At 37.6% G+C, this 19,360-nt stretch overlaps 1 protein-coding gene across 1 annotated transcript in view; it reads left to right on the top strand.

Annotated features, from left to right (window-relative positions):
* Positions 1 to 712: 712 nt before the first annotated feature.
* The window catches only part of BOC (BOC cell adhesion associated, oncogene regulated), a 68,409-nt gene continuing 49,761 nt past the window's right edge, over positions 713 to 19,360 (top strand). The window contains exon 1 of the mRNA XM_034411867.3: positions 713 to 1,204. The gene's annotated coding sequence lies outside the window, so the exon portion shown is untranslated. The remainder of the gene's footprint in view (positions 1,205 to 19,360) is intronic.

The following is a 19,360-nucleotide window of genomic DNA, read 5'->3' as shown; positions in this document are numbered from 1 at the left end:
GGAAGGATACTGCAAAATCTCCATTCCCACCCCACTCTGGGGCCAGCCAGAGGTGATATTTGCCGGTTCTCCGAACTACTCAAAATTTCCGCTACCGGTTCTCCAGAACCTGTCAGAACCTGCTGAATTTCACCCCTGATTTGGCCCCCCATTCTGGTTAATTGATTCCATGATCAAATAGCTCTTACTGTTAGGAAATTTGCTTTTAACATTCATTAATCTTCTTCCTTCCTATGACTGAAATCTATTATTTTGGTTCCTGGTCTTTATCCTCTTCTGGGTCATCCTCTTTGGTTTAAAAAGGATTCCTCCTCTCTTATCCCTTATCCAAACTAAACGTTCCCAATGCCTGCAATCTCTCTTCACAGGATTTATTTTCCTGTCCAAAGCCTGCTTGCTAGGATCTGTCCCTCCATCATCACACTTAAATTACCTTTGCGATCCGTGGCCTGATTGGCCTGGCTTTTTTTTTTTTTTCCTAATGAAATCATTCATTACGCTAAAGAGAATCATTCACTATAGCAAACTTCTTCCTAACTTTTGCTATTCCGCCGCCTGTTGCTGGTCAATACGGATCAGCAGCTAGGAGTAAAGACCGCTGCATATCAAGTTGCAAAGCAAAGGACTGGCCATGAGAGACTCCCCTTCCTTCCCCCCCCTCCACCCACCCCAAACTTTTGCGTCTAACTTTCCCATCCTACCCCTCTCTCACATTTGGAAAATCGATTTTACAAGCAGCCTTTGAAACGTCGCCCTTTCCCTTTCTTTGAGGCGTCAGGTGCAAATGGAGGGCTCCCCTCTCTCGCCGCCGACACAGCGTGAAGGGGAAGGGTATTGTTGGGAGCCCCTTTGGAGGGAGCTCGGTTTCCCCTCTTTTCACTTCTTCAGCTCCTCCCCCTTTTCTCCTCCTCCTCCCTTTGGGAGGAGGAGGAGTGGGAGGTTCCAGAAGTGGGCGAGCAAAAAGAAGGGAATTGTTTGAGAGTTCAGTCATCCAAAAACCTTCTCCCATATGGAGGGTCCGGCTGCCTCGATTCCAGTGCCTTTCCGCAGTGTCTTTTTCTTATCTTGCTGGGCTTTTTAGGAAAGTTGCAAGTCTTCCTAAAAGCAACCAGCATCCAAGTTACAACAGTCTCTCTCTCTCTCTTTTTATTTTTTCCCCCTGTAAAGCCTCTCCATCCAGGTCAGCCGCTCCAGCTTTACTTTGGTGAGTGCTTCGCAGATCTGTCCGGCCTGAAACCTTTTTTCAGCCTCGGGATTTCAGCTTCTTTGTTGCTGTTTTATTTTTCCTCGCGTTCCCACTCCTCCCTTGTCGTTCCTTCCTTTTCCTTAGTTGGGTCTCCCGTTAGCATCAACAGAGATCTTAGGTGAGTCTGAAACATACCCCCCCCCAAATAATAGCAAAACAATTCCCGGGGCTGATTGAAACAACAACAAGGGAAGAACCAGATGGATTGATTTGATTTGATTTGATTTGATTTGATTTGATTTGATTTTACTTTGCTACTTTTCTAAGTCAGCTGCAGTTCGGTGCTTTGGTGCTCTGAAAATTTAAGGAAAGGAATAGGGATAGTTGGGAGAATTTGATAATTTGTGAGAAAAGAGGGAGTAGACTTCAGTGATTGTACTGTATTTGTGCACGTTTGTTTTCCCTCCTAGGCAGGTGGGATTGTACTGTGGTTCTCCTATTTCTTTTGGTATCTTGAGTCTTGACCAAAATAGAAGGCCTGGCATCTGTCCTTGAACCTCAATACTTGACTAAACTTCTCCAAATAATAGCTTCTTCTAAATGTGCTTTAAAAGAAAGAATGCTCTTGGAAATTCTCCATAGCAAGCCTGTATCTATTCCTCCGTCTCTCTCTATTTCTATCTATCTATCTATCTATCTATCTATCTATCTATCTATCTATCTATCTATCTATCTATCTATCTATCTATCTATCTATCTATCTATCTGCTTCTAGAAATGTTTTGACTGGGGATAGAGAAGTGAAGCATCTAAAGGCAGCAACATCCTTTGCTTCTGCTGGGCTCAAGAGTTGCTGTTACACAAAATGCATGGATGGGTTTGCTGTGAAGAAACACTTTTATTGCTTGCCTTCCCCCCTGTAGCTGCTTGGTCTTGGCAGACATTTTTAAATACAACAGAATTTGGAAACATTGCTTTTTCTTTATGTACAGAAGAATTTTAGATTTCATAACTAGATGTTTAGCTGTGTTGTCTAATGGATTGGAAGGAAATAATTGTTTACAGGAACATCTTAATCAAGTTGATTTAAGTACCAAAGTTAAGATTTAGTGGTTTCTGTAGGAGATTGAACAAAAGTGCATTATTGTCTAACATTTGTACAAATTGTAAGGCAGGTGTTGTTTTTATTTGAGTTATTTTATGAGTTTCACAACTTTTGAAACACTTATTAGAGATTCCTTGTGTTCTTTCTTTAGATCTCATTATTGCTACACTTAAGAATACAAGTCCACAGCTCTTATTAGATGCAAAACTCAATATGAATATTTAGAATATTGTATTATATATTCCTTATCCTTTTTAAGCAAAGGAAGACTATGCTAATCTATACATAACTAAAACTCTCCTGTCTGCCATCTTTAACTGGTTAAAACAGTGCATCATAGGGGAAAACCTTTTCAAGTGAGGTACCTCAAATGAGTTAACTTAAAGAAAGCATCCACACTATAGGACCCATGACTCTTGTGGAATTGAAATTTGCCCAACTTTATCAAGCATTTTATAACCGAAAATTATCATAAGGCATTTTATGACATCGTGCAAGATGTCATAACACAATTCCTGTGGTCTACTCTGATGTTTGACTGTGCTATACAGTTCAACATGGGCTACTTTTAAGGCACATTTCTAAATAACTTTGAACTTGTGAATTTTTAAGAACTTTTCAAATATATTAGAAGTTCTGTTATTGTTGAAAGCCTTGACCCAACAAGTCATGGATTGTTTAGTGTTTTCATAAAAGTACATAGGGTTGATTTGCATAGGTGGGAACTAAGTGCAATTTTACTTCCTGTTTCTTTAGGCTTCCCATCTGTTTTCTTAATGAAAGCTTTGAAATATAAGTGCGCTAAGGCACTAGCGAATGAAAAACAAAGTGTCTAAATTATAGGTAGCTATTTCTAACAAGGACTGAGACATCATGGTAATATTTCTGTGTCTATTCCAATGTGAATTTATGAAGTCTGAAGTCCATATATAATAGATCTGAGCTTCATAATCTTCTTTGGTTTCAATGTATTGTTATAACAATCCATCTTTTTCCTCCAATTATTTTGCTTTGTCAAGTTTCTTAAGGGGAAGAAGCAGAGAAAGGGTTTGTGTGTGCTGAAAATAGCTGTTTGTCCATCACTTTCTTGTTGGCAAATAAATTAATTTACAGAAAAGAGTAAGTTTTTAATGGTCTAAAATCTGTACATGCTCTCTGAATAAACCTATAATTTCTTCTAAAGTTATAGCAGAAAAATATATTTTGATATTTTATTATTTGGTCTTTATCCTGATCCCCACAAATAATTCAACCCCTTTATATAAGATATCATGTTTCTTTAACTCCATGATAGTGTGTATGTGTCTGTATGTGTATGTGTATTGTTTTGTACAGAGTGGCTTGGCTTTTATCATTTAAGGTTCATGGGATGCTTAGTTTCCAATCCAGTAATTTTGTTCTCCAAAACAGCATTCCTAAATTTATTTATTTAGTGTTTTTATTTCCCATCTTTATTACATGAACTAAATTGCATTTTCCCATCAACCTAACTGAAGAAATGTTAATCATATTCAAAACTTTGATATTTAAAGTATTAAAAATTGGATGTCCCAACATATTTGGAGACTGTAATGTTCAGGCCCTAGGCAACATGAGGAATCTATGAAGCCTAGCTACTGTACTGCTGAACAATAATTATAACTACTTCTGACCAATATGATAAAAAATTGTGGTTGATTGAAGTTTCAGCATCATCCTTCAGCAATGTCTGATCAAATGTTCTTTATTTTGGTAATTTTTTGCCATGAAATATATTGGAAGAGAATAGTCAGTAGGGTACAAAGAGATATTTCTTGCTGAAACTGTCATCTATGAATATTTCTTACCAACAAACACAAATGATGATGACATGCATTCTAACTGATGATTGGAAATGTATAGTCATTAAAGTTGGTTCTGTTAGTAAAACTGAAATATAAAAAAAGAACTATATTAAGAGAAGATGAATTTGTTACGTTATTGATTTGCACCGATGCTTAATTTTTAGAGGAGTATTATAGTCAGAGAAAATATGCATAAACACACTTAGTTAAAATGTCTGCTGCTTAAACAATTTAAGTCTTACAATGAGTCTCATAAGGTTATGTTTTCAATAGCTATGGAAAGGGGCATATATGCTAAAACTACTTTCAACGTATAGCACTGGATTTTCAAAAGCATATCACACTGATATATTTCTCCTTAACCTAGGAGTCATGGTGTCACAGTGGTTAGAATGCAGTATTGCAGGCTATTTCTGCTGACTGCCGGCTGCCTGAAGTTTGGCAGTACGATTCTCACTGTCTCAAGGTTGACTTAGCCTTCCATCCTTCTGAGGTTGGAAAAATGAGGACCCAGATTGTTGGGGGCAATATGCTGATTCTGTAAACCACTTAGAGAGGGCTGTAAGGCACTTAGAAGCGGTATATATGTCTAAGTGCTAATGCTATTGCTTACAATGTGTATCAGTGATCATAAGGAGAACCATGATATGTCTAGCATTAATCTAGAATCACATTTCTCAATGTCAGACCCTTTAAGATGTATGTACTGCAACTCCCAGAATTCCTCAGCAAGTGTGCTCTAGAGATTTCATTATTATTGATAGAGTTGATGCAAATTGTACAATTTACTCATACTGAATCTCTGGTACTCTCTTTATTCATGTTATTTGTGTGTGTAAAACTGCAGGGTATTAGGAAGTTTTGCCTATACTAATACTATGAACTTGGGAAGTTGTGTTAAATACAAGATCACTGAATTCTCAGGATGATAATGAGGTCATAAAAATGTAAAATGAGAACTTAAGTTTAAGCATTGCAAATGTACAATGTAACTATCTTATAAATAAATGGCATTGGCCTGTTTTTGATAAATAACTCTGCAGCTAACATCTACTAGTACTCTTCAAGAATTTCTCCAGAATCCATGACATAGGTGTGTTTGACTTCAGATAAATAAATTTCAAAGTAAGGACTTTGAAGTAGAAATGTGGGGTAGAATATTTGAAATCAATTTAAATAAAACTACATATAAATTTGACATAAACAGACTCAAGTAAGTGATCCTTGTGGTCTACTGTGATATTTTGGATTTAGATCTATTCATGTTTTGAGAAAATATCCTTTGATTACATTTTACACACAGCTATGCCACTTTCAAAGTTCCCAATTCTCCAAATGTGGAATAGAAGAGTTGACTGCTTAATAAAATGCATCCTTGAAAAAACAAAATAAAGCTGTGCACTAATTTGGATTTTTGACAATGTGACAGCACAAAGATTACACTTATCTGAGTCAGCTTCTTAAAACAGCTGAATAATATCCTGGAATCACACAACTATTGTCCACCACTGAGATTTAGAGATGATGGCCTACCAGCTTTTTGCTTTCAATCTGAAGTGGTGCGTAGTCCCAATGCACAAACCTTTGTGCTTTCATATCTTTCTAGACACAATTCAGATTCTGTATATTGTGGCCATCCTTTTAGAAAATAGCTAATAGTCTTATATCTCTGTTGTGATTTTGTTAATCATGGTTAACCTTATTTAAAAATATGTACCATCAGTTCAGTTTTAAATACTGCAGCTTTAGGTACCATTTTTTTTGTATCATCTTGCAGAAGCCTAGTTTAACTCTGGAACCTTTAAATTATTAAAGGCAAGAACCTTTTCGGAACTATAAAAGTCTTCAGCAGAGATTAAACAATCTGTTTGTAAACACACATTGAGAACTTAATTTAAGTCTCCAGTTGTAATCCAAACAAGTGGAGATGACCCATATGAGCTGCTAAATGTACTAGAAGTCTTTTCTTTGATGCATGTTCGAAGAAATATTTAATGATTTTGTGCTTTGTGTGGCTTCTGGGGATTTTCTGTACAAACTTTTTAGTACATGTAATCCATGATATGTGTACTCACTAGATTCTTGGAAGTGGTGTTCCAGTAAAAGGCCATATATGGGAGAGAAAGCAAAAAATTAAAATAAAGGCTCTAGCTGTGCTTCTCTGATTCAACCAAAATGAAACAATAGCTGAGTAACTTAAAATTGCATTCCTCAATGATGAACAATTTATTGTTAGATTTAATTGCGTCTGTCAGTCCCAAATCTGTGAAATGGTTAGTTCTGAATTTTCCTGTCCTTGCAAGAATTATAAAAAGATTAGGTGTGCAACTTTTGATTGTCATCTGTTCATATCTTTATAACTGGGATTTCCACCTATGCCTTTGGCTATAGGAGTATGAAGTGAAAGCAATGGCTAAAACATACAGTATTTTGAGAAGTGAAGTTTTGTCAGTCAACTATATCACTGTATACCCTAGTACAGTGATGGCTAATGTTTTTGCTGTTGCGTGCCAAAATAGTGGGGGGCATGGGGGGTTGCATGTCTGTGTGCCCACACTCACAATTCAATGCGTCCCCCCCACACATGTGTGCACAACCCCCCCATGCTTTCCCCGCTTTTGGCATGCGATGGCATGGTGGGCCAGGTAGGCCCATTTTTCACCCTCCTCAGGATCCGGAGGCTTTCTTGGAGCCTGGGGAGGGCGAAAACTACCTTCCCCACTGCCCAGAGGCCCTCTGGAGGCTGGAAACGGCCCGTTTCCTGACTTCTGGTGGGACTGGAAGGCCTGAAAATCACCTGGCTGGCGGGTGCATGCGCACTGGAGCTGAGCTAGGGCAACACTCACGTGCCCACAGATATGGCTCCATGTGTCACCTGTGGCATGTGTGCCATAGGTTCGCCATCACGGCCCTAGTAGAAGAGGACTCGGTTTGCATGCTTTTTAAAAACCAGAATCATTGAATAGAAAAACCTTAAATCATGATGAAGGCTGTGTGCATTAATATCTGGGCATGCAATAAAATTTTCAACAGGAGGCTTTCATGCTATGATCAAACCACCTTTAAAGTTAAGATAAGTGCCAAAGCAGTTTCTGATGCGGTGTCACAGGTAGGAAGGAGGGGAACCTCAAGTAAATACATTACACCTTTCATTTGTGTAAAAGGTGTCAGCGAATTTATGATCAGTTGAAATAAGGAGCTTAAGCATGTAGAAAGATGCCCAGGAAAATGCAAAGCCAATAGACATAACACCTTCCTAATACCCATTTCTCTGAAGTTGTTCCAATACATAGAGCGGTAAAGCAAGACTGAATACTGTACAAGTTATCCTCGACTTACGACCACAATTGATCCCAAAATTTCTGTTGTTAAGTGAAATATTTGTTAAGTGACTTTTGCCCCATTTGACCCCTTTCATGCCACAGCTGTTAAGTGAATCACTGTTAGTAACTTGGTTGTTAAGTGAATCTGGCTTCTCCATTGACTTTGCTTGTGAGAAGGTCACAAAAGATGATCACATGATTATGGGGATGCTGCAGAGGCCATAACTATGAAAAATGGCCATAAGTCACATTTTTCAGTGCCTTTGTAACTTTGAACGGTCACTAAATGAACTGTCGTAAATTGAGGACTACCTCTGCTAGGTCCCTTACTTTTCAATAATCCAATAATACAGGCGCTCATTATCTCTGCTCATCACTCTCCTCTTGCAGAGGAGTAAGTGACTCTGGTATCCTTATATGCAGAAGATGTAATTATCATGTCCATTTCTCATGTAGGAGTGAGAAGGACTAGGGACACTGGCATAAAACAAAAGATTATTTCTAATCTTATGTAAAAGAAAGATTATTAATAATTAATAAAGTATTAGAAAATGAACGTTTTAATATTTGCTTGATACTATAAATGGTAAATTAATGGAACTCCACTGAACAGGTGTATACCCTTAAATACTTCGGGGTGCTGTTCCATGTGCTCAGTCTTGGAATCCACATCTTTTCTATTGTGCTAGAATTGTTCAATGTAGGCCAAAGTATTCTGAGATTATTATTTTTTCATTCAAAGGGAGATCATTACTGTACGTCCCTGCAGCATCCGAAGTGTTCTTGGCCTTTAGCTTCTCTACAGTACTCAAGTCTGAACTCTTACTAAATTCAATATTTGTGAAATGGTTCAAACTAAGCTTATTAGAGCCAGTCTTGCAATCCCCAAATGTATTAAGAATGCTGCATTTATATTTGGAGATGGCTTTAGTTTTTGTGGAGCTTAGAGCTTAGTTATTGCCAACTTGGGTTAGGATTAAAATTGGTCTTCCTATTGGTTTGGTACCTTTGGCTCTTAGGGGCCATTTGAACAATATGGCTTAAAAAGCTATCAATAAAATCTTATTTATTGGGTTTGTCAATAGAGAGACTCTACTCTGTAGATTTTGAAAATGCCAGATGTGCTCACAAGAAATAGATCTGGGATATGGACCTTCGAACTGACCTAAGCCTAGTGTCTAGTCCTATAATTCAAGGGATTCTTCAAGAAGGATTTGTATCAGCCTCTTATTTATCATCTAGTATAGGGGTGTCAAACTTGCAGCCCGCAGGCTGGATGCGTCACGTACTAGCCACCCCATTCCCGGTTTAGCGAAGGGGGAAAAGGTCACGATACGTCATGTGACAACAACGTCATATCACGAGTTTGACACACCTGATCTAGTACAATATAAAAATTATGTAGGGCTTTTATTTTAGTCATGCTAGACACACTGCCCTCCTCAGCCCTCTTTTGACAGTGTAAGATTACTCCATTAAACTAGTGCCTATGCCAATGTGGTGATGGCTCAGTAGAATCTTTAGCCATATCTTTTTTCCTTTACAAGGACTCTAGGATGACTTTCAGGTTTCCAGACACAGAAAACAACATTTATTTGTCAGTTGTTTTATCTATATTTCCTCACAGGTTGCTCAGTTTTGTTCCTTCTCTGTTATTCATCTTACTTGTAGTGGAAGATTCTAATTTATTCAGTTATTCATTCTTATCTGCGCTTTATGTTGTTTTATTCTATTATCAATGTACTTATATCCCTGTACTTTAAAAAAAGGTTTTTGTTTTTATTTATTCATCAAATTTAGGTAGCACGTATCTGTCTCTCAGAGTGCCTTTGGCTAGTGTACAGCTTTATATTCTGTTTCATCCTCATTCTTTGTTATATATTCTATATTTATACATACCTGTCAATATATTTATATTCACTTACTTTTAGGTTTTATACTGTATCATATTGTGGCTTTATGGTGATAATAAAATTATTTGATTTTTATTTGATGATAATACTCTCCATTAAATGTAATTTTTAAAATGTTCCAAAGTGTTATAAATAATATAATAAAAATATGACAGTAAAAACTGTGGGGTAATCAATGTGGGAAATATAGAATAGTTTAATAACATGCTGTCATATATAAATATTATAGCAAGTCCTGATTTTTTGCAATAGTTAAATTTTAGGGATATCCACAGATATAGTCCCAACAAATGTCACATTTATATAAACAGTGGGATGAGAAAAGGAGCAAGATAATATTGGATAGATGTGTGTAAATGGTTACACTGACAGTATATAACTTTTATTACAATACAGGCAATACATGGCAATATTTAAAGGTGAACCAAAGGATTATCATAGAGTTTTGTATCGATTAGGAAGAAGATAGAGATCTGATTGTAATTTAATATTAAATTTTATCATTAAACATACAAACATACACACAAACCAGGTTCAACTTTTGGGTTTATGTACTACTTCTTTTGATATGTTTGTGAGTAGATTTTTAAAAAGAAAGCTGCTGCTATAAAATGGTTATATTTAAGTTTATAACCAAGACCATGGTTAGTGAACAAGTCAAGACACAAAATTTACAGTGTGTTCCAGACTTCCTTGAATTAATTATGATTGAAGCTTCCATAAGTTTACATATGTTCATATACAATAAACTATGGTTAGTTAAAAGTAGAAACATACCTTTCCATTTCCCCCTTAACTACACTGAAGAAGATGAAACATGTATTTGATGCCCACATTAATACTAGTCTATAGTTTAGTTTTATATCAGAAATAAATGTTTTAAGGGTGGCGTTAAAAGACAAAGACAGGGTTCATATATTTCTTTTAATTACAATACAATTTGTTTGACTTTAGTTTAAAATGGTGTGTGTTTATACTATATTTATACTAATTTATGACTTTGCACAATTTGTGAACCTATCATTGTCTTCCTGCAAGCATTTATTTCAAGTCATTCAATATACAGTCAATTAACTTAGTAATTATGAATCAATGAGAGAGAAATAAGAATATATAAAACTTATAACTACAGTCTAAGGAAGACACTTGATTTAAAAATGAGATAAAATTAATTTGTGAGACTCATTCTTAATAAATCTGCACTGGCTTCTGATTATCTTCATAAAATCATAGGCGTGGATGGGACCTTGATTATCTTCTAATGAGTAGTCCAACCTCCTTCCCAAGACAGGAGTCCTCATACCATCTTGGACAAATGATTGTAATCTCATGTGCTATGGAAAATAAGTCAATATCCTCTTCCCTATAGAGCCCTTCAAGTATTGGAAGATTGCTATCATGTCTCATCTCGGTCTTCTGTTTGTTAAACTAAACATACCTAGTTCTTTTAGTCATTCTTCATAGGATTTAGCCTCCAGACACTTTATCATCTTGTGCTGTACTCTGTACTCTGCACTTTTTATATTATGGGGACCAGAACTGGATGCAGTATTCCAAATAAATATGGCTTCACTAGTGTTGTGTTCAGCAGTTCTATTAGTTCCCATGATCGTGGTGTTATCTCTGTTGATGCAGCCTAGGATTGTGTTTTGGTAGTTGCAGTATACTACTGACTCATACTTAAACAGTGGTCCACCAGGATACATAGATCTTTCTCAAGATACTAGTGTTGAGTCAGCTACTGCCTATTCTGTACTTGAGCATATGATTTTTCTTGTCTAAGTTCAGGACTTTTCTCACCACTTTTCTGCATTTTGTTGGATAGAACCCAATGCTCAAATCTGTCAAGATCTCTCTGAATTTTGAGTCTATCTTTTGAAATGTTAACAATTTCTCTCTCACACACACACCAACTTCCTCTCTCTCTCTCTCTCTCTCTCTCTCTCTCTCTCTCTCTCTCTCTCTCTCTCTCTCTCTCTCTCTCTCTCTCTCCCTCCTTCCCTCCCTCTCCCCCCCCCCTTTAATTTTTCCAAATAACTCAAGCCAGTGAATGTACACACCTTCCTGGGCTGAGAGAGAGTGACTTGCCCAAGCTAACCTAGCTGGCTTTCATGGCTAAGGTAGGGCTAGAACTCATCGTTTTTGGATTTCTAGTGTGGTGTTTTAACCACTAGACCAGTGATGGCTAACCTTTTTATCATCGCGTGCCGAAAGCTCTGCCCACCCTCTGCGTGTGAATTGAAGTTTTTAGAGGAACTGCTGGAGACTCTCTGCACTGAATGAATAGGTCTCATGGGCCTTCCAATATGCTGTGGGAGGTATGCCAGAATAGAAAGGAAACTGCATATTTTTTTAATTAAAAAAAAGTAAGAAAATACGATTGATTGATTAAACAAACAAGCACAAAAATGGGGTAGAGACAGAATAGCAGTATCCCTAACCCTAACCATTCTACTGTCTGGTTTAAGAATAATCTTTGCATTAATAGTTTGATTATGTACAGGCAGATAGCCTTTTCAGCAGTTCTCAAAAGGTAGTTGAAATTGCTTATTGCTTTTATATTGTTTTTCAGACAAAGTTGAAAAACTGAGGGAGGTATCTTTCCCTCAATTTCTGGCAGGGAGGGAGGTTGTCTTGTTCAAAGATTTGCTGCCTGCTGAATTCCAGCTCCCTATCTAATCTGTTCAGAAGAAAGCAACATGTCTATGAGGAGAAGATAAATGATTATGTTTTTTATTCTGGAATTTAGCAAGCAACAAGAGAGATGGAGTGTATGGAAGGATGAAACCTTGCAGAGAATACTACATGGACTAAGAGCTGATGAAATATCAGAGCTTTCTTATTTCAGTTTAAAGAAATCTATGCATATTGGACACATTGTAGTAATATTGGAATAAAATATGGCTTGATTGCAAAACGTTCTTATCCAGATCAGATAAAGACTAGCATTGCATCCCCACAACATGGATTGTTTAACCTTAATTAGATTTTGTGGAGTAGGGGGTGGCTTAGAAACGTCTGGGTACCCAGCCTGTTCAGCTAGTTTACAATTTAATGTATCTTACAAATCTGGAAAAATTAATGAACATTAATTAAATTGTTCAGAATTGTTCAAAATTTCCCATGACTGGGAAAAATATGCTTGTGTCCTGATCACCAGAATTCCAAATTAATCATGGTGTGGCATGATACCATTATACCTACATTATAGGCTATGCTTCACATCGAAATTATTTCAGAACAACAGTGAGAAATTCCATAAACCAAAGAAGACCAATGAATGACCAATATCCAGGTATTGAGGCAATTACATGACATCATATTACAATTAAGTGAAAGGATAACATTGATATAGAAATAAAGGCTGTAAACAATGCATTGGGACAAATTACTGTACTTGATCCAGTAGAGCTTTTTCAGTTTGATTCCCTCCAGATATGATACAGTATAACTTTTATCAGCCCAAGAAACAAACATTGGCATACTAGTAGTAGCAATAGCACTTAGACTTATATACCACTTCATAGTGCTTTTACAGCCCTCTCTAAGCGGTTTACAGAGTCAGTATATTGTCCCCAACAATCTGGGTCCTCATTTTACCGACCTCAGAAGGATGGAAGACTGAGTTAACCTTGAGCCGGTGAGATTTGAACTGCTGAACTGCAGCTAGCAGTCAGCTGAAGTAGCTTGCAGTGCTGCACTCTAACCACTGCGCCACCTCAGCTCGGTACATAAGAAGTTGCAGCCCAATAGTTCTGGAGGGCACTCATGGTGGAAAGGGTAGACTATTACAATGAACAAATGTCATAACCAAATAATAATATAAAACCTGAACAACTCTGCATGCAGAATATAAACTAATGATAATTAAAAGTTATCTCTTTGTTTCATTGATACTGATATAATGACACAAGTACATCTACCAGGGATTGTCTGGCCCCATACTATTCCATATGTAAGATGGGAAGTTGTTTTTTGACCTCTTGTACTTCCCAAAACTTCAGATAATCCCACCAGTTTTAGACAGTTTATACAAGTAGCTTTCCAGTTACAACCATAATTGGGCCTGGAAGATCAATCATTGAGTAAAGCAGTCATTAAGCGAGATGCCACATGACTGCTTTGCTCAATGACCACAATCACAGCTCTCCACTTGTAGTAAATAAGCAATGCTTGGGTGTTTAAGTGGAATACCAGGAAGAGGGCCCAGGCCTCCTGGTGTGCGTGGTGGGGAGAAGACCTGGGCTTCCCACCACACCCAGGAGATCCAGGCCCGCTTTCAGCCACACCAGGGAGAAGAATCGTGAGAATGCTGGCATTTACTAGCATTTTCGCCACATATGGGGTCTGTCCTTCCAGTGTCCTTTGAGAAGCAGTCTGAAAGGCTCAATCCTCCTGCTGTTGCTGGCATTTTCCCCTCAAGAGGGGCAGAGTTGATGGCAAAAAACAGTATTCTGAAAGGCTCTGAGCTGTCATTTGCTAGTGTTTTTGCCAGATTTGAGGTCTGTTCCTCCAGCAAAGGGAAGGATTTCTCCTCATTGCATGGACAGGAAGAGAAAACTCTTGGCACATGAGGGGAACAGACTTCAGGTCCAGTGTCCCCTCCTCTTGCAACCTTCCTTGCCAACTTCTTGACTTTCTGGGGAAGCCAGCAGAGAAGGTTGCAAATGGCTATTACATGATTGTAGTGCACTTGGCAACTGGTTGTAAAAGTGAATAGGTCACCAAGTGTTCAGAGATGCAATTATGTGATGGGGGGAGGAAACTGTTACAATGTTTTACGATAGCTGGAAGTGCCTTATAGGCTGTAAAGTACCCATTCCAAGGCCATAATGATTGCAAACTGTTGTTAAACGATGGGTTGTAAGTTGAGGACTAACTGTATTTAGGACTCTTCTCATTCAGTACAGACTTGGGATTTGATTTAAGCTCAGTTTGCAATATGAAACGGAACTCTTAATACTTCTTTTTCTCTTCTAAATTATTTTTTCTTTTACTTGATCTGATGATTTAGTTTTGCATTCTTGTATTCCTCAAAAGATAGTTCTTGTAGAGTTGCTGCAGTGCACCTTAAGCAAGATCTTACAGAAGTTGAAGACAAAAGCAGAGAATATTTAGAGAATGAGAACACATAACCGCACATCAGTAATTTTGAAAGTCTTAGACAGACTTGAAGTGGTACGAAAGTATACAAAGAATGGGCTCACGTTAGTCATCCCTGCTTTGCCTCAACAGTACCTCCAATTCTGTTGGTTAGAGAGGGGCGGTTGAGTACCCAGAAAGTTGATTTTGTCTGATCACTCCTGAATCATCCTGGGCTTGTGGGAAAGTCAACCCTCTTGTTTTTGGCCACAGGAATGATCTTCGGAGACAGTTGTCTGGTTCTTAGCTTTTGGGTGTGGGGAGAGAATGTGTGCCAGTTTTGCTCTGCTCTTGGATGACAGTGGCTGGAATTAGGATGCAAAACAAGAAGAAAAAACAGGAGTGGGTTGGTGTTAGAGTCGAGAATATACATTTCTAAACTATAACTGTACAGGAAGGGAAAGGAAAGACAAGAGACTAAGTCGTATTCTCTTGTGGCCTGTTTGATACTGGCTTCAAACAGTCTCTGATCATCTGAGTAAAATCTCTACTCTCAGCTACTTCCAACTCCTTTCTATAGGGTAATCATCACACAGTAAGCTGCTCTCCTCTGTTCTTTTTACTTCTCCTTTTACTTACATAGAAACTTCTTTTTTTTAAAAAAAAGTCTTTTTGGCAGAAGTTGAAACATATCATGAGTTTGGACTAAGATGAAACTAGTTGTGAAGTGTGTTGGGCAATGAGATTCATTTGTTGAGCAGAGAAGGCGGAGGAAAAGAGGAGTGGATTGACTCTCCCCAGATGGGGAACATTGCCAAAAATGTGTTTTGCTTGGAAAAGGAAGCGAACGTTTTGACATTATTCTAGCATTAACCCTTTTATTAACTGAAGTAGAAGAAATGTTCAGGACTGCAACAAACTTGTTGCTGCTGCCACAAGTGTCCTGTAAATACTTTGACATGTTCTCATAGTTTGTTATCATCAACCTAATGTTTTTATGAAAATTAACAACCAGCAATAATCCTCAAATACATTGGCAGATTTTCCTTGATTAAAGGGAAACATCAATTTTAATTATATTTTAAATAATAAAAGATTACAGATTAGAGATCAAATATTACTCAAGGCACCCTTTGTCTTCCTTAAATTAGTTCCCTGTCTCTGAAATAGCTTTCAACTTCATTTTTTCTTGAAAAGGATGATATTCCTTGTATAGCTGGAGTGTTTGGACAGCAAACATTCTTATATCATGCCAAGAATGAGATTGACAAAAATGTAGTTTTTCACTGCCAAATTTATATTTTAATTGAAAAAGAGAGCTAAGTAGTGTTAGAAGAAAACAGATGATTACTATAAAATTTTAGTTGCTTTAATCAGGGAGGGTTGGATTATGCCTCAATAATGTTTTCTACATTAATAAAAAAAATGAATATGTGAAGGATAGAATGATACTTGATGCCATCAAAAGAGTAAAAGAATTGAAAAGGAAACAGGCTGGTCACATAGCAAGAAGAACTGATGGCAGGTGGACCAAGACAGTCATAGAATGGATTCTACTTGGTAAAAAGCATCCACAAAAGAGGCCTAAAACAAGATGGAGCAACGACATCAGCAAGTATTGGGGGCCCAATTGGCAAAGGAAAGCTCAACACTGTATTAGTTGGAAACATGCAGAAGAGGCCTTCATCTTGCAGTGAATAGACAATGGTTAGAATGATGATGATGAGAATGATATTGTGGGTAAATACAACTGAGAGAGAGACAATGTCATATGTGCTACTGTCAAAAAATGGTTGCCCTAGGGCACAGGTGTCAAACTCACCATGTCATGTTCCCGTTACGTGATGTATCATGACATTTTTGCCCTTCACAGAGCTGGGATGGGCATGGCCTGTGCATGACGCATCTGGCCTGCAGGCTGCCTGTTTAACACCCCTGCCCTAAGGGATGTGAATAGTCAGAATATCCATTTACAAAAAGATAAAGAACAGGCTGCATCTAAACTCACTTGTACATTTTTATGTTCCAATTTGACACCGTATGTTTTAAAACATCCAGAAAAGACACAGTAACAAGTTACATTTCAGGTTGGTGCATTCCTTTGCAGTTTCCCATTCATTTTCCAAAAAAAAATAAAATAATTTAAATATATATAATTAGGTACAATAGGGAAACTGAGTATACTAAGAACAGCAGATAGCACTGCTGCCCTTTGGCACAATTTTGGGGAATCATCTGGTGTAGGGAATCTGGATCTGATGAACCCACCTAAATTCAACATATACATATAGAAATGCACTGAGAAAATGATACGCCTTGGTGGAAAGCACAGGGATGGGTCTTTCACTTAATATTTATGAACCTTATCTTCCCTCACCCCACATTTTGTCTTTAGCTGATATTTTAGGAGATCACAGTGCAATCTGATTATTTTGTAATTTCTACTATGTCTGAAGTTTTCAGTCTATGTAGATAAAGTAAAGAATGATAAACTGAAATTAAGTTTACTGTAATTTAAGCCTAGGCCCTAGACCAGTGATGGTGAACCTTTTCGGTAATGAGTGCCAAAAAGGGAGTGCTTCACGCACACCGGGCCACCAAGTCTTCCAGTTACTGCCGCACATGCACATGCGCCGATCAGCTGGCTGGCGCTCATGCTCATGCCGGAAAATGGAAGATCAGCTCTTCTGGTTTCTGTCACTGCCATACGCACAAAGGCCAGCTGATCATCGCATGAGCATGCGCACCAGAAACCCGGAAGAGGAACGGGTGATGCCGCACATGCCAGGTGACATGGCTCCCTGTGCCACTTTGGGCACACGTGCCATAGGTTCGCCATCATGGCCCTAGACCAAGAATGGCTACTTTTTGTTTATTATTGGCCACTTGTAATATTTTGAGAAGCCCAATAGGTGCAGGGAGGGGAACAACAATTCATTCCTTTCAACCATATGAAAATTAATGTTCATATTTAAAGTATAATACAACTATATAAAAATCACAGAAAATTTCAACTGGATATTTTATTGAATGCATAAATGTATATCACAAACAATTGCATTTCAGTTTGCATATCATTTGATCCTACCAAATTATGAAGGTATTTATGAAAGGTGCTTTGATACATGTGCTGGATATTTTCCTGTAAATATTAGCATGAGCAGTTCTTTTTCAAAGTTGAACTTCCTCAAAGCTTGATAGGAGGAAGATCTCACCAGGTTTAACAACTATCCAAAACATAGCTTTAAAAAATCATCTGAGGGTGATTGGTGCATTATGTAGAAACCTCATGGAACTGGGTCACTCCACAATATTGAGACATTGAGACAAAAAACATTGAAGGAGTCAGGGGACAAGGTCAAGGGGAATGCAAGTTGCCACATTGATTAAGCCAAAAAAATTAGTGCAGGGCACTAGAGGCAAAATAAATTGCAACCAACAATGGTCTTTGTTTGCAGTCAGACATACTTTTGGACAACTTTAGAAAACTTAATTCTTCCCGTTTTGGGAAGAGTAATAACTATATAGAATTATGTTTTTAATTTAAGATGTGGGCAGGAACCCACAAAGAGTAGAATTACTTGGAAACAGAAGAAGTTGAGTTCAGAAGTTGAGAATTGAAGGCATTGTTCTCCCTATTTATACATACATGTTTTTTCTGACTGGTATATAATCCCAATTGACTTTGCTGTTTTTCTTTCTTCCTATTCGTGTGTTGTTTTTTTTAACAGGGCATGCTACATCCAGATTCATTGTTGGATATGCTCCACATGTTTGTTTTCTGAACATGTTCTGTTAATGCCACTTCTTTGAGTTTTGGCTGTGAGGGAAAAGGCAGGATGGAGGGATGGCAGAGAGAAATGGGAGCAGACTGTTTCTTTATAAACTGATATTTGTTTAAATCTTAAAGTCTGCTTCAGAAAACTTTTGGAGTGTGGGGAAAGTGGTGTGGAGGGAATGGGGAAATGGAGAATGTAAACTGTGTCAGTACAAGCAACTTTCCAGCTGGACCTTCTCCTGCTGCCTGTTTGAGGAGTTTGGAGAAGAGAGCATGGGAGGTTGGCAGGGAGGGAATCTTCATCTTATGAAAACTTCCAACAAAATGTGATACTATATGCTTTTCTGCCAACAGGTGTGCAGTCGTTCATGGTGGTAATCATCCATTTTCTCCTCATGTCTGTTTATTTTTTCCAGCTAAAGTTAACCATCACTGGCTATGCCAAGTTTCTCTCTCCCTCCCTCTCTCTCCATGCACTCATTGTAACTTCTCCTCAAGGTCCTCTTATCCCAACTTCTACTTTAATACTTTGTTATAAGCCAAGCACTCTAATATATCCTTTGGATTTTTTTAAAGTTTCCCCCTGAGTGAATTAGCTCTGTTGGTCATATTGGGAATCAAATTGTCCCTGAGAACAAATGGTGAGATTAATCACAGAACTGGATCAAATAAGTATATCTAGTGCCAAGATATAATCCCCCCATTTTTTGCACACAATAAAGTTCATATGGCATGATTTTCTTCCTCATCAAATGAAAATATATTATGCTAACTGCATTCATTTGTTTCTCACTGAATCAGCTAATCAATTACAGAATGCAGTTTATTTAGCATGGTATTTTAGTTAGTATGGCTTATTTCAAGAAAAAAAGATGTTAGCTTCAGATTCCCAAATGATTCACTAAACAAAACCAGTAGTGCTAAAGCCATTTATTGCTGAGCCTTAACATGATTCATTGCCCATAAACCAGCTTGAATGAATTGAAATAAAATCAAGAAGGTTCCAAATTAAAATATCATTTTAAAAAAATATTTCAGCTGAAATTAGAAGTTATATTTATCAAATTCAAAACAAGTTAGGATATAAAAGAACTATAAGCTGTGGTTTAACATTTTATTTTTTTCCGAAGCACAAAACATATTTTTCTGA

The sequence above is a fragment of the Pantherophis guttatus genome, chromosome 5, assembly GCF_059756535.1.
Source record: "Pantherophis guttatus breed Tessera chromosome 5, ASM5975653v1, whole genome shotgun sequence".
In the NCBI taxonomy this organism is placed as follows: domain Eukaryota; kingdom Metazoa; phylum Chordata; class Lepidosauria; order Squamata; family Colubridae; genus Pantherophis; species Pantherophis guttatus.
Note: the sequence above shows the minus strand (reverse complement) of the source record. Positions and strands in the feature narration are given on the sequence as shown.